This window comes from Lycorma delicatula, chromosome 10 (assembly GCF_047948215.1).
Source record: "Lycorma delicatula isolate Av1 chromosome 10, ASM4794821v1, whole genome shotgun sequence".
NCBI lineage: Eukaryota > Metazoa > Arthropoda > Insecta > Hemiptera > Fulgoridae > Lycorma > Lycorma delicatula.
This window is the reverse complement of record NC_134464.1, coordinates 77,352,323-77,365,859: the sequence shown is the minus strand read 5'-3', so window position 1 is coordinate 77,365,859 and position 13,537 is coordinate 77,352,323. Positions and strand designations below refer to the sequence as shown.

The following is a 13,537-nucleotide window of genomic DNA, read 5'->3' as shown; positions in this document are numbered from 1 at the left end:
TTCCAGTAAAAGAAAATCTTTTAATTAGAAACTATAAAAATTTATCTAAAATAAAGTAAAGTCGGGTAGTTCTCCTGAACGAAATAGTTAAAAGGACAATGGCCGAAGTAGTTTGTAAAATGGTATACGAAGTTCTTAAGCCCATTCTCTTAAACCAATCTACGCAGTTAGTACACGTGTAGGTTGCATCAAGCTTTCCCGATCGATGAAGGTGACCTTAGTTCTTTGTTTACATTTTTTTATCGAGAGTTAACTTGTATCAAATGCTGGTAAAATTGATATACAATGATAATAATTATTGTACACATTAAATAGCCACGTTTATATCTTGTGCCGACAATTTTTTTAAACTTAATAAATCCATTTATAATGTCATATTGATATTATTTTCTTTCCAATAACTTTTCTTTTAATTTACGCAGTTTAATTACTAAAATATCTATTAAAAAAAATCTACTTTAGCCACGTATGAAACGCGTAAAAAAAAGTATAAAAATATGCCCTGATAACTGTGTTATTGACATCTCTACGCAAAATTTGGGCGTTTTTAATCAATGATTTTTCAGTTTTTGGAAATTTTCTAGTACTTTTTTTTTAATAAGCTACAGAAGAAGATAAGAACAATTATGAAGAAACAAACCGTTACTTCGGATCGATTGATAGGTAAATATTTCGTGCTGTTATGGGTGTTATACAGTCGGACGCTCATTTTCCAGATGTCCAGATTTGTTGACTATTTACATCCCAAGGCATTTAAAAAAATATTAATACACTACTAAAAGAATTGTGTCAAATAAAGCTTTGATTAAACAAGAAATGTATTTGCATCGACCTTTTTGATTCTTGTACGAAGTAAAGGAAGTATTGTGATCACGAAAAATTTCGGTTTTCAAATTTAAACGGAAATATCCATTTTGACTAGTTTCGGCGTGACGTCTGTACGTACGTATTTCGCATAACTCGAAAACGATTAGCCGTAGAATGTTCAAAATTTGGATTTTGAACTTTTTGTTAACTTCAGTAATAAGCTCTCATTGAGAGCTTTTCAACTATGTACCTGTGGTACTTATTTTCATTGGTTCCAGAGTTATAGCCAAATAAAATTTTAATTAATGAAATACTTGGATTTTATAGGGGGAAGGCACTTCATCTCCTTTTTTTAATTTAAACAAATATTGATTTATTATTATTTATTAACCTCCGATTGTAAAAATATTTTTGCAATAAATAATAACAATAAAAAATATGAAATAATATCAGAAGTTATTAATGAAATAAAATTTTGTACTTTTAAAAAATATATGAAATTAATTTTATATTTAGTATTTTCCAAATCTACAAGATGCCGTAAGTTTGCCGTGTGTTTATCACGTCCCTTTCTACATTGATTTTTTGACTAGGTTTTTGATTGTTGATGACTCATGTTTATTTAAAGCCAAGTACAGTAACAAATTTCTCCCTTCCTAGAATCTGTTACGCATACCATGCCGTTCTATTAAACATGTTGATGTGCGATTGTTTTTAGTAAGAATTGAGAGATTTTGTTTTAATAAAAATTTAACATTTTTATTGCGCAATACGTACTGAAATTGCGTGACTTACTTCACTTTTAACTACAAATAAATCGTATAAATAAAAGTATATAAGTTAAGTTTTGAACCATACTTAATTAAATTTTATATTGACTTCAAAAAGAAAACACGTAACTGTAACTGTTTCGGATAAGTCTTGAACGACTTGAAAAAGGTGAATCCTCGACTTTTCTTTTTTTTTGACAAATCGGAGGGACCCCACTTCCGGGCGAAGTGTCGGGCTCGCCAACAGGTTCCGCCAGGCGTATGTGTGCCTGCGCCCTAGCGACTAAACCTCCTATCTCACCAACTTACTTCCCGGGGCTGGACCGCCCAACCCCGGGAGGTGTCTTCGAGCTCACGGGATCGAGTCCCCGTCCATCATCACCGTCGTCCATCCACGCAAGCACGGACGAGCGACGGCTCCGCAGGAGACTGTCCGTCACCCCTTCGATCTCCGGTCGATTTCGTTTCCTCAGTCTTAGAGGTCTTATTCCAGGCATCTATGCTCAAACCTAGGTCATCCATCCTGGCTGGTACATCTGCATTAAGGCAGATGAAATTAAACGTTGTTTAATCAACTATTAGCGATATAAAAAAAGAATAAAGAAGAAATTCTGTTATCATCAACCAAATCGGGACCTAACAAACGGCGAACATTGAAATTTGGTGACTTGACTGCAATAGATGAGACCGTGTACTTATGGTTAAACCCTCGGTAATCCGAATCGTTTTCGTAATCTGAACAGCCACGGATTTGTATTAATTCGGATTATTCAGGGGCTTCTGTACTTGGAAAATAGTCGAAATCAAAAACCTCAAAACGTGTCAAGAGATTAGTTGTCAGGTAATTAAAAATTTATAACTATTTTTTTTACGGTCGTTAAGTGGTGTTCGTTAAATATTCAAAAATATGGGTACTTTTCTTATTTTAAGACAAATTACTGTAATAAAATTAAATTGCACCGATTAACAGAAAAATGAATAGGCAGTAATAAATTAATAACATTAAATTGCACCGATTAACAGAAAAATGAATAGGCAGTAATAAATTAATAACACTTCTTTCTTTTTTTTATTCTAAGATAATTTATTATCTTTCAGATTTATCGGTAAAGAAACAACGTAAATATTTTAGTCATTCTTTTCATTATTTATTGATATTTTTGTTATTTTTAGTACCGATGTAAATGTTTAAATTATATTCAAACAAAGAATACTGTAAAATAAAACTTCCTTTCAGGTATTAAAATTGTTAAAACACGAAATTTTGTTAATTATTTATTTTAACTCAAAAAAGATTTATCGAGGCGAGTATTTGCGTATTTTTTAAAATGTGTTGATGTAGTAAAATACACATTTAGATATGTGTGTGCGCGCGCGCGCATGTGTGTGTAAAATTTTCATTATAAGGTATTTTTTAACTACTACGTAGTTGCAGTACATTTCCATAGTTACGACTTGGCATTAAAAAAAAGTCAGTTAAAGAGCATTAGGTTAAAGAATCGATACAGTACGGTGTAAATTATTGTATACGTAGTAGCTTGAAAAAATCAAAACATTAGATTTTATCTAAATAGTGAACACTGTTTTTACTTATAAAATGTCTGAGGTATTGGACTCGGCACGGTTTTTTTTTTGTAGCCGAACCTAATTATGTATGCATAGGTTTTGGAAAGTGAGAGAAAAGGGGTAACCGTAAATAAATATATGTTTTTACAACTATCCCTTTTCTATATATGATCGTACGTTGATGATGCAGTAAACTACAATTTTACTGCTGCAAAACAAAACAAATGTGTGTGCGCGCGCGCGTGAATAAATATAATTTCATTACAAGGTATTTTTTAAAACTTATTTGAAAAAATAAAGGTAATAATTCCATAAGCTTTTTCTAAATGATAGATCCCTCGCCTTCAATTTTATTTATACGAGTCCCTTTTTTCAATTTTATAACTAATAAATACGAGTCAGTATTTGTTCTTCAGTTAAATTAATAATTTTATTTAAAGTTTCAATAAGGTACAGGCAAAATAAAAAAAAGTTAATAATAATAAATAACATGCTGGTTTTAAAATAATCTGAGCTCTGGTTTGATTCTTAAGTTAGTGTCTGGTATTTTTTTTTTTTTTATAGTTTCATTAACTTAATATATACAGAAACATCGAGAGGAGGAGGTCGTAATACGTAATACAATTTAGAGATTTCGTTGTGACGAACGTATGAAGAATAATAGAATTTTATTTTGAAGTAAAATTATTTAACGTTAAATAACAAAGACTTTTTTTATACATTTATTTACCAGGGTCGTTCGGAAAGGTCTCTGCTTGACAAAGAAATGCTACAAGTATGACAAGTAATTATGATAATTGTTAAGTATGTTTCTTTAGATGACGTGCTCCTAAGTTTCAGACGCACGCGTCTAATTGCTTGTTTGTCACGATCGAATAAAGAAACAAGTTTGACACTTGCTGAAATGGATTAATCGAAGTCCGAGCTATTATAAAGTACTTTATTTTAAAAGTTTAATCTAAAACATAAAAAAAGAATTATATTCCACTTTAGAAGATTCTAACCCCTTTGTTTTTGACGGTAAAACAGTTGGGTGCTGAATTTAATCCGTTCAAGATGATTAATTCTTTGGACACCCAAAATTATTACAACCGACAAAATCGACAGAAAAATTCATGATGCCGTATATTAAATAATCGCCGACTGAAAGTACTCTGACATTGCAAACTTCTTGATCACCCATTACATTTTACATAATGTTTTGGGTATGAAAAAGCTTACCGCTCGCTGGGTGCCGAGTTCGTAACCGGTTGACCAAAAATGCATTCGACTGAACACTGATCGACAGTGTTTAGATTTATTTAAGTTGTAGATGAACTATGGATTCGCCGTTACATGCCAGAGACCAAATAGCAGTCGAAACAGTGGATGGGAGCAGATGAAAGTGCGCCAAAGAAAGCGTAAAAGATGTCAACTGCATCAAAAGTCACGACTACGTTTTTTTTTTTTTTGATTCTCGTGGTGTTGTGCGTATAGACTATCTGGAAAAAAGACAGAACCATCACCGGTGAGTATTACGTACCCTTCTTCTTCAGGGCCGACTGACAGAAACTATTCAGGCTAAACGTCCATATCTGATCAAAAAGAAAGTATTCTTCACCACAATAATGGGCCTGGACTTAAATTTTAGGTTGTTACTGTAAGACTCAATAACTGACATACCCTTCGAAATGCTTCCACATGCGCCGTATTCGTTGGTTACGGCTCTAGCGATAACTTTGCTCATCCCAAACGTGAAGAAACGGTTCGCTTCAAAAGATTAACTTTAAATTATGAGGCCAAAGCTACAACAATCGTTTATTTTGGAGAGGTGGACAAATCGCACTTCGTTGAAGTATTTAAAAGTCATCGGTCTAAATGTATCGAATCTCTAGTGACTTCGCTTAAAAATCTTTTAAAGAATTCTGAAAAATATTGTTTTTTTTTCTCAGGCTGAAAACGTTCCGAACAGCCCTGGTAATAAGCAAAAACATTGAAGTCAGGAAAATGTAACATGTAAATATTCAAACAAGGGCTTCGCAATCTCGATTTACTAAAAAAACCTTTATAATAACTAATAGAAATTAATATTGAGTTAACAATAAGATAACCGAAAAATCTACTATTCATTTTACGCAAGTATTATTCACTTTTACTGTTACAAAAGAACTGCCCTGCACTCTATGCATGAGTAGAATACTGTCATTGTCACTCCTGTTTACATATAACTCACCAAACAGCTTATTGTTTTTCAACCATTATCCAAAATGGAATACTCGTGACGCACTGTTCATTCGTTTGTAACGAAGGATGTAATACCCTCCTGCCTATTGTAGTATACGGACTTACGTCCTTTGCTGCTATGGAGTGTAATAAACAAAAAACTGACTGGTATTCTTGGTGTGTGAATTTTAGGACTATTCCGATTATAAGAAGTTTTCGGTGACAGGAGGCCGACATAACGATTTGCTTGTAATCTTATCTTCGTGACGCGCTCCCTTTCTATCCGGAGAGAGTAGAAAGCCTTGTAATTAGGGGTCACCCTTCCGTAACGGATGATACGATTTTAGGGCCTGGTCTTATTGGCACTCAACTGCAACTAGTTTACAAACGAGTGCGGGTTGGTTGGCTCTTTTAAGATGGTACGTCCGAAATTTCTCCGGTCAGTGATATCGGGTAAGGAAAGGGATAAGGATTAGGGGAAAGCTGTAATTCTGCTGGTCCCCGGCAGTATATTATGTCTCCTTTTTTCTTTTTCTGTTTAGCCTCCGGAAGCACGTCGGGTATTTCTTTAGAGGATGAATGAAGATGATATATATGAGTGTAAATGAAATATAGTCTTGTACAGTCTCAGGTCAACCATTTCTGAGACGTGTGGGTAATTGAAACCCATCCACCAAATAATAAAACCCACCGGGTTGGTCTATTGGTGAACGCGTCTTTCCAAATCAGCTGATTTGGAAGTCGAGAGTTCCAGCGTTCAAATCCTAGTAAAGGCTTTTATACGGATTTTTATACGGATTAGATCGTGGATACCGGTGTTCTTTGGTGGTTGGGTTTCAATTAACCATACGTCTCAGGAACGGTCGAACTGAGACTGTACAAGACTACACTTCATTTACACTCATATATCATCCTCATTCATCCTCTGAAGTATTATCTGAAAGGTAATTACCGGAGACTAAACAGGTATAAGAAAAAAGAAATCACCAAATAACACCGGTATCCACGATCTAGTATTCAAATCCATATAAAAGTTACTTTTATATGGATTTGAATACCTAGTAGTATTGATTTGAACCTTAAAACTCTCCACTTCGAAATCAGCTGATTTGCGAAGTTTTACCATTAGACCAACACGGTGGGTATATTATATCTCCTTTTTTTCTTTTTTTCTGTTTAACCTCCGGGAATCACCGTTATTACGTCAGTAATAACTTTACTCCAGTAGTAAAGTAACTGACTTTACTAGGATTTGAAGATTGGAACTCTCGACTTCGAAATCAGCTGATTTGCGATATTATACCTCCTGCAGTACCAACACCCGACCCGTTCTTTGATCGTTAGAGCGTAATGATTTCTGTTGATTCTTTTTCTTAATTTTTTCTTTCTTATTCTGGAAGCTAATCTTATTTTATATTCATATATACTCGAATTGGAATCACGTAATACTCGTAAAATTCTTGATAACTAGAAAATACTTAAGTCTTATCAAAGAAGAAAATGAGAAAAGGTCATTTATTTAGTAATTAATATGTCGCAAAGGTCTAAAGTTGTGTTCGTGTTCAAAGCCATAAAAAATACGGCGTTTCATACACGCCGTAGACACGGCCGTAAAACATACATCTACATCATCATAGATGACGCAGAGGTATTCTCTTTCGGCTTGTATTTCAAAAGAAACATGACATCTGTGGACGTCCGGAACTTTTAATTATTCATATAGATAGTCGCCGAGTCATATGTTTTTGTTTTGGTAAATAGTCTGAGATAAAAAACGTTTATGAATCGCATTGTCGGTTTTATCTCTTCTTTTAATGAAAACACTAAACCACAATAGTCTGATATATTTAAAATTATGATATCATAATAACTATCGCGGTTTAGTAGTAGCTACGTCAGGCCTTTCTTCCTTTCTTTTTCCCGTTTAGCCTCCGGGAATTACCGTTCATGTATATTTCAGCGGATGAATGAGGATAATATGTATGAGTGTAAATGACGTATAGACTTGTGCAGTCTCAGTTTGACCTTTCCTGAGATGTGGTTAATTGAAACTCAACCACCAAAGAACACCGGTATCCACGATCTAGCATTCAAATCCGTATAAAAGCCTTTTCTAGGATTTGAAAAGCTACGCCAGGCCTGGTAAGCCTGTAGCAGTAATAGTCTTTTTTACACACGCGCACGCGTGAAAAACCCGTTTTCAGACCTGGAAATAGCTGGAAAATTGATTGTAAAAAACAGTGTAATAATCAAACAGAAATGACAAAGAAAAATTGAGTTTAACATCCTTGCTCACCCAGATTAGAAGAGACAGGATGTAGGACGTAGTCCAAATAAATTAAAGGACATATAAACCGGAAATGTCATGTACATCACAATAAGTTATAAAATACAGACTTTTTAAAATAGTTTTAACGCATGTATAGTAATTATACTTACATTAAAATTGTCACTTAAAAACTATATTTGAATTAAATATAAATAAGTAATTTTATATTTCGTAAATATTTACAAAATGTTAAATTAAATTTTATTTTCAGTAAGATAAATTTTGAAGGCAGATCTAAATAACAAAACCATTATTAAGTAGGTCACTCGATGTTTCTTCGAACGAACGAGGGAGAAGGAACAACAAAGGGATGAGTTCACTGGGTTTCAACATCTTACACAATTCCAAGTGAAGTTACTTATATCATCAGTTAATATAAAAAAATCTAAATTTTTCGATTTAAAAAAAAAACCGTTTATTTTACTTTATGTATTATTTAAACGACTTCGAAAAAAAACCCGGCAAAGGTAACATAACTTTATCGGATTTGTCTAACAAATTTTTATTTCAAACACTTGATTGGTTTTTTAAATATTAATGACTTAATTATGCAGTAATTACAAAAAGGATCAAAATGTTCAGTAAAAATTTGGATCTGATTTGATCCTCTTTAAATTACGTTTTACCTTAAAAATTATAAAATATTAAGAAAAAATCAAAATTGTTAGTAAAATATATTAAAAGTTCACAACTTCATCCCCTAATGGGAGGGGTAGGGCCTTGATCTATAGCTTAAAACCTTTAGTAAAATATATATTAAAAGTTCACAACTTCATCCCCTAATGGGAGGGGTAGGGCCTTGATCTATAGCTTAAAACCTTTAGTAAAATATATATTAAAAGTTCACAACTTCATCCCCTAATGGGAGGGGTAGGGCTTTGATCTATAGCTTAAAACCTTTCCTGGTATAACACGAATGTATCCTGAAAATTTGAAAACAATCGGTCGGTTGGTTCTCGCGCGTTACAGTTGCAAGCGGACAGAACCCCGCCACAATCTTTCGCATTTATATATTAAATATTTTAAATTCTCAATTCGCAATTTTTATTTTAAAAGTTTCCTCGTCAAAAATAATAAATACAGTTGAATCTTTAATCTTGAAATTTGAATTTTAAAAAAAAAATTAAGTACGGGTCCCATTCGGCTCCTTTATTTTATTTTTGGCGGGAGGGGGGTTAAATATTTACTTAATGAAGTAACAGGAATACAAATAACCAAATTTAAACTTTTTTGACCAACGAGTTTTCGAGATAAAATACTGTTTAGAAATAATGTAGAACTATCCTCTCCCACTCACTATATCTTATCCACTTAAAATGTAGGAATTTTAAATAATTTAATAATTATTTTAATGGTACACAGCTTAATTTTTTACGATCACTATACAAAAATTAAAAATGACGAAAAGAACCATTCCTCTTTTTAATTTTGTAAAAAAATTTAATTCCATCATAAATCACTTATCGAGATTTTTTGAGCCATTTTAGTAGAATTTATGTTGTCAGTCCGGAAATATTAATTAAAATACTGGCCAACAGATGTGCATAGATCTTCCTGAAATTCTTATAACATTTTTTTTTTTTTTTTTTTTTTTTTTTTTTTTTTTTTTTTTTTTTTTTACTAAGGGTTCTTGAAACATCAACATTTGAAAAAATCCGGTACCCAAAATCTGAACCGTTCGCTATATTTTCACTCCGTAGTTTTTTTTTTAATTTTGCTCGTAGAAACAAGTGTTCAGGAGCTCTTTTATGCAAAATTCTACTGGTGGTATTTATATTTTCATAAGATTAAAAAAAAAATGTGGTTTTTTTATGCGAAATTTCCTCAGCTATTTATTGGTGTTTTTTATTTTTACATTTCATTTAATGTTCCTGCAGTAGTAATAGAGTTATAGTAGGGAAAGTAACATCCAAATTTATATAATTAAAAAAAAAATTATTGTCAGTACAATTTTGATTTAAAAAAAAAAAATCGAACCAAAATTACGAAAGAAATGGGGTTCGTATCGTTATATATTTGAATTTAAATTTTCCGACACCGAAAATGTATGGAGAAATCCATATATCGGATAAATGGAGAGAATCTGCATTTTCAAGTTTTCTATGAAGATCTTACTTATCCCTTAGTTAGCTGGGAAAATCTTACGAGACCACCTGTGGGAAGAATAAGGGTTGAACGTCAAAAAGAAAAATACATGCGGAACTGCTTTTTTCAGTCAAAAAACAAATTTTCTTGTCAAATAATCTCTGTAAAACTCATTAAGAATGTAACCACACCCAGCCACATTGTTTTCTATAAGAAAATATTTTTTTATATATTTTAAATTTGTTCTTAATTATTTTCAAAGTTAATAAGTAAAAATTGTTCAAGGACAAAATTAAGATATATAATTTTTCTGTTTTCTATTATTTCGAGTTTGTTGTAAATTTCAACGCCAATAAAATTCATTGTGATTATAGAACAGACTGAAACTATTAGCTAATCAACAGATTCAAAAAAGGCCTTAACCTTGAAAAAATTCACTACACCCGATAAATTATTGAAATGGGTTCGGAAAAATATGTATAATAAAAGTGTGCCCTAGCGGATACGAGTGAATAGTTATTTAATTTATTTATTGACAAATTAAGAAAAGATTTTAGTTTTTCACCAATAGTGGCTTTATTTTTAATCGCATGTAAAAATAAAAAGCACTAATAGATAGCTAAGGAAACTGCATTAAAAACTTCCCGATTCTTTTTTCTACGAGAAAAACTAAGGCGCTAGCGAATTTTGCAATAAGCACCGAAATCAGGAGCTCTTTTTTACAAAATTCTACTAGTGGTATTTATTTTTTCATAAGATTAAAAAAAATTGATGTGGTTTTTTATGCGAAAATTCCTCAGCTATTTATTGGGGTTTTTTATTTGTACATTTCATTTAAACTAAAGCCGCTCTTCTAAGGTTAAATATTGATAAATGACGTAATTTTAGATAAATCTACTAAATCTAATAAAAATAATTATTTTCATTAATTTTTTATATCGTTATTTGCATGTGTTTATGAATTATACTAACATTTACTTCCTAAAACTCATTGAAATATTGAAGCTTTTAAAAATCCATCTCTGTCATCTTAAAGTACATGTTTTACCTTAACAAATTACAATTAAAATATTTTTATATTTAAAAAACAGAATTAATAACGATTGGTTTGAGAATTAGCCAAGGAATAAAACGGCTTTTTATAAAAAATTAAATTTTCAAACGTTGATAAATAAACGATTAAATAAGATGTAGAAATCCGTTATAGAATGAGTAGGTAGTAAGCTCAAGAACAACCCACCGGGTTGGTCTTGTGGTGGTTCTTCCCAAATCAGCTGATTTGGAAGTCGAGAGTTCCAGCGTTCAAGTCCTAGTAAAGTCAGTTACTTTAATACGAATTTGAATACTAGATCGTGGATACCGGTGTTCTTTAGTGATTGTTTCAATTAACCACACATCTCAGGAATGGTCGAACTGAGACTGTACAAGACTACACACTTCATTTACACTAATACATCATCCTTTGAAGTAATATCTGAACGGTAATTACCGGAGGCTAAACAGGAAAAAGTAAGCTGAAAAAGAGAATGTTATATTGACTGTCAATTTTTACAATTTGTTTATTGTTGTAGGCGTTTTATCAACAACTTGCAAATTTCCACAGTAGATCCGGATTAACGGGCAAGAAAAAAAAAAGTAGTTCGAAAATTTGACTAATTTATAGTCTTGGGTCTTATGAATCCGTACCTTTGTGGTAGATATAGCGCGTAGTCTTGGGTCTTATGAATCCGTACCTTTGTGGTAGATATAGCGCGATTTTGGTGCTTATTGTAAAATTCTCTACCGCCATTAGTTTTGCTTGTGGAAAAAAGTACCCAGGAGGTTTTTTATGCGAAATTTCCTCAGCTATTTACTGGATACCTTTTATTTTTATGTGCAATTAAATAGTTAATCACTCACGTCCGTTGGGGAACACTTTTATTCTATATACTTTTCCTAACCTATTCCAATAATTTATTCGCTGTAGTAAATTTTTTCGAGGTTAAAATTTCTATTAAGTTATATTACTAGCAGAGATGTGTACTTCCACGGTCGACTGATTAATTTTAATTATGGCGTTGTTCTCATTCTACTTTAAATATTGTTGTTGTTTTTTTTTAATTACAGCGTAATTTTTCTAAAAATTTATTTATTTTTTTTTTCAATTTATAATTATGAATAATTTACGTTATATGTAATATCGTTAATATTACTATTTTGAATTGGATATTCCTTGTTATGTGAGTAAAGGTCATATTTTAATTAAAAAAATTTGTCAAATAAGTCGTAATACTTTTTTGGCGTTGGTTATTTATTCATATGTAGTGGAAAAATAATTATTCATGAAATCTTTTTTGGAGTGGGGTAATTTATGATGAAGTTTTATTGCAAAGTTATCATTATACATAAAAAGTATAAATAAACCAAAAAAAGTTTTAAAATTTCAAAAAACCTGTATTTTTATTTTTTCTGCTCCCCCATTTGCAAAATTACCTGCTAATTTTTTTTCTACGTTTACTATGTTAAATGGAAGAAACAAAAAACATTGTTTGCAAAATTTTGAAAAAATTGAACTCTAACATACCCTCCCGCTACATCCTGGAGACTTTGACCCCGTAATTTTATCAGAAAATTACCATAGATACACGAGTTTGTGCCAAATTTCATTAAAATCGGTTTATATAGTCAAAATTTAGTTCGCTTTAAACACGCCAACACACGTACGACGAACATTACCCCTCCTTTTTTGTTTTTTGGGGGTTCCTGGGTCATTAAACTTCGAGAAAAAAAAACCGTGCCCCATTTATTGATTCTGATTACCATGCTTACAGAAGGATGTACTTCTTACAGCATAGCTCTAGAACTCTGGATGTCAGAAAAAGTTAAAGTATAGCAATCTATTTTGAATTTATAATAATTATATTTATTTATTTATAATAAATTTATTCTGAATCTATAACATATTTAGGATAAAATTTTAAGTCGTTTTTGTTTTTTTGTCGAAGCAACTGGCCACCTACAAAAAACAGTTTAGAAAAAAACTTCTATCGCTTTATATAACAAAGATTCAAATTAATATATACATTTTTTTTTTTATTTTTTTTTTTTATTAATAAGATTTTATTTTAATAATATTTTATTATTTCATAATATATTAATATTAGATATTTTAATAATAACATTTTATAAATCTTCACAAACAACTGGAAAACATGACAAATTTTTTATTACGTTGAATTTTATTTTGTATTTCCAGAATTTTTCAAACTAGCAAAAATGTGCTTCAAAATATCCGTAACGTAAAAAAAAAAAAAAAAAAAAAAAAAAAAAAATGCTTTGAATATTATATTATGAAATATTGTTATATATTTAATTTTGTTTGTTTATAACTTACAAAAATTTAGATTTTTAACATAAAAAAAATTGAACTTGTTGAACGAACCGAATCGTATATAATCGTACACTTAACCGGTCAATAAACGCAAATAACACCGCGCGCACAGCTCGACAAACTGTAGCAGACTGGCAGCCAAGGCGACCGCTTCAATCAAACCAAGGTCATTATTCTCTGTGACGTAATGAAAACAGGGAGAAGATACGCAAAACCTATCGTTACATCTGTTTACTAACATTTTATTTTTGAACCCTTCGAGTTAGATTATAATTAAATTGTTTTATTAATTCAATTTTTTCATCTCAATAAAATCGAAATGTAAATTTTCTGACAATGCATAAAATATTTAATATTACGATTTTTGCATCGAAGACAAATGATAATTTGAAGGATTCTATTTTTTTT

The 13,537-nt window shown here is 31.3% G+C and overlaps 1 protein-coding gene across 1 annotated transcript in view; it reads right to left on the bottom strand.

Annotated features, from left to right (window-relative positions):
- LOC142331317 (uncharacterized) overlaps positions 1 to 13,283 on the bottom strand; it is a 46,666-nt gene extending 33,383 nt beyond the window's left edge. The window contains exon 1 of the mRNA XM_075377137.1: positions 13,133 to 13,283. The gene's annotated coding sequence lies outside the window, so the exon portion shown is untranslated. The remainder of the gene's footprint in view (positions 1 to 13,132) is intronic.
- Positions 13,284 to 13,537: the final 254 nt, after the last annotated feature.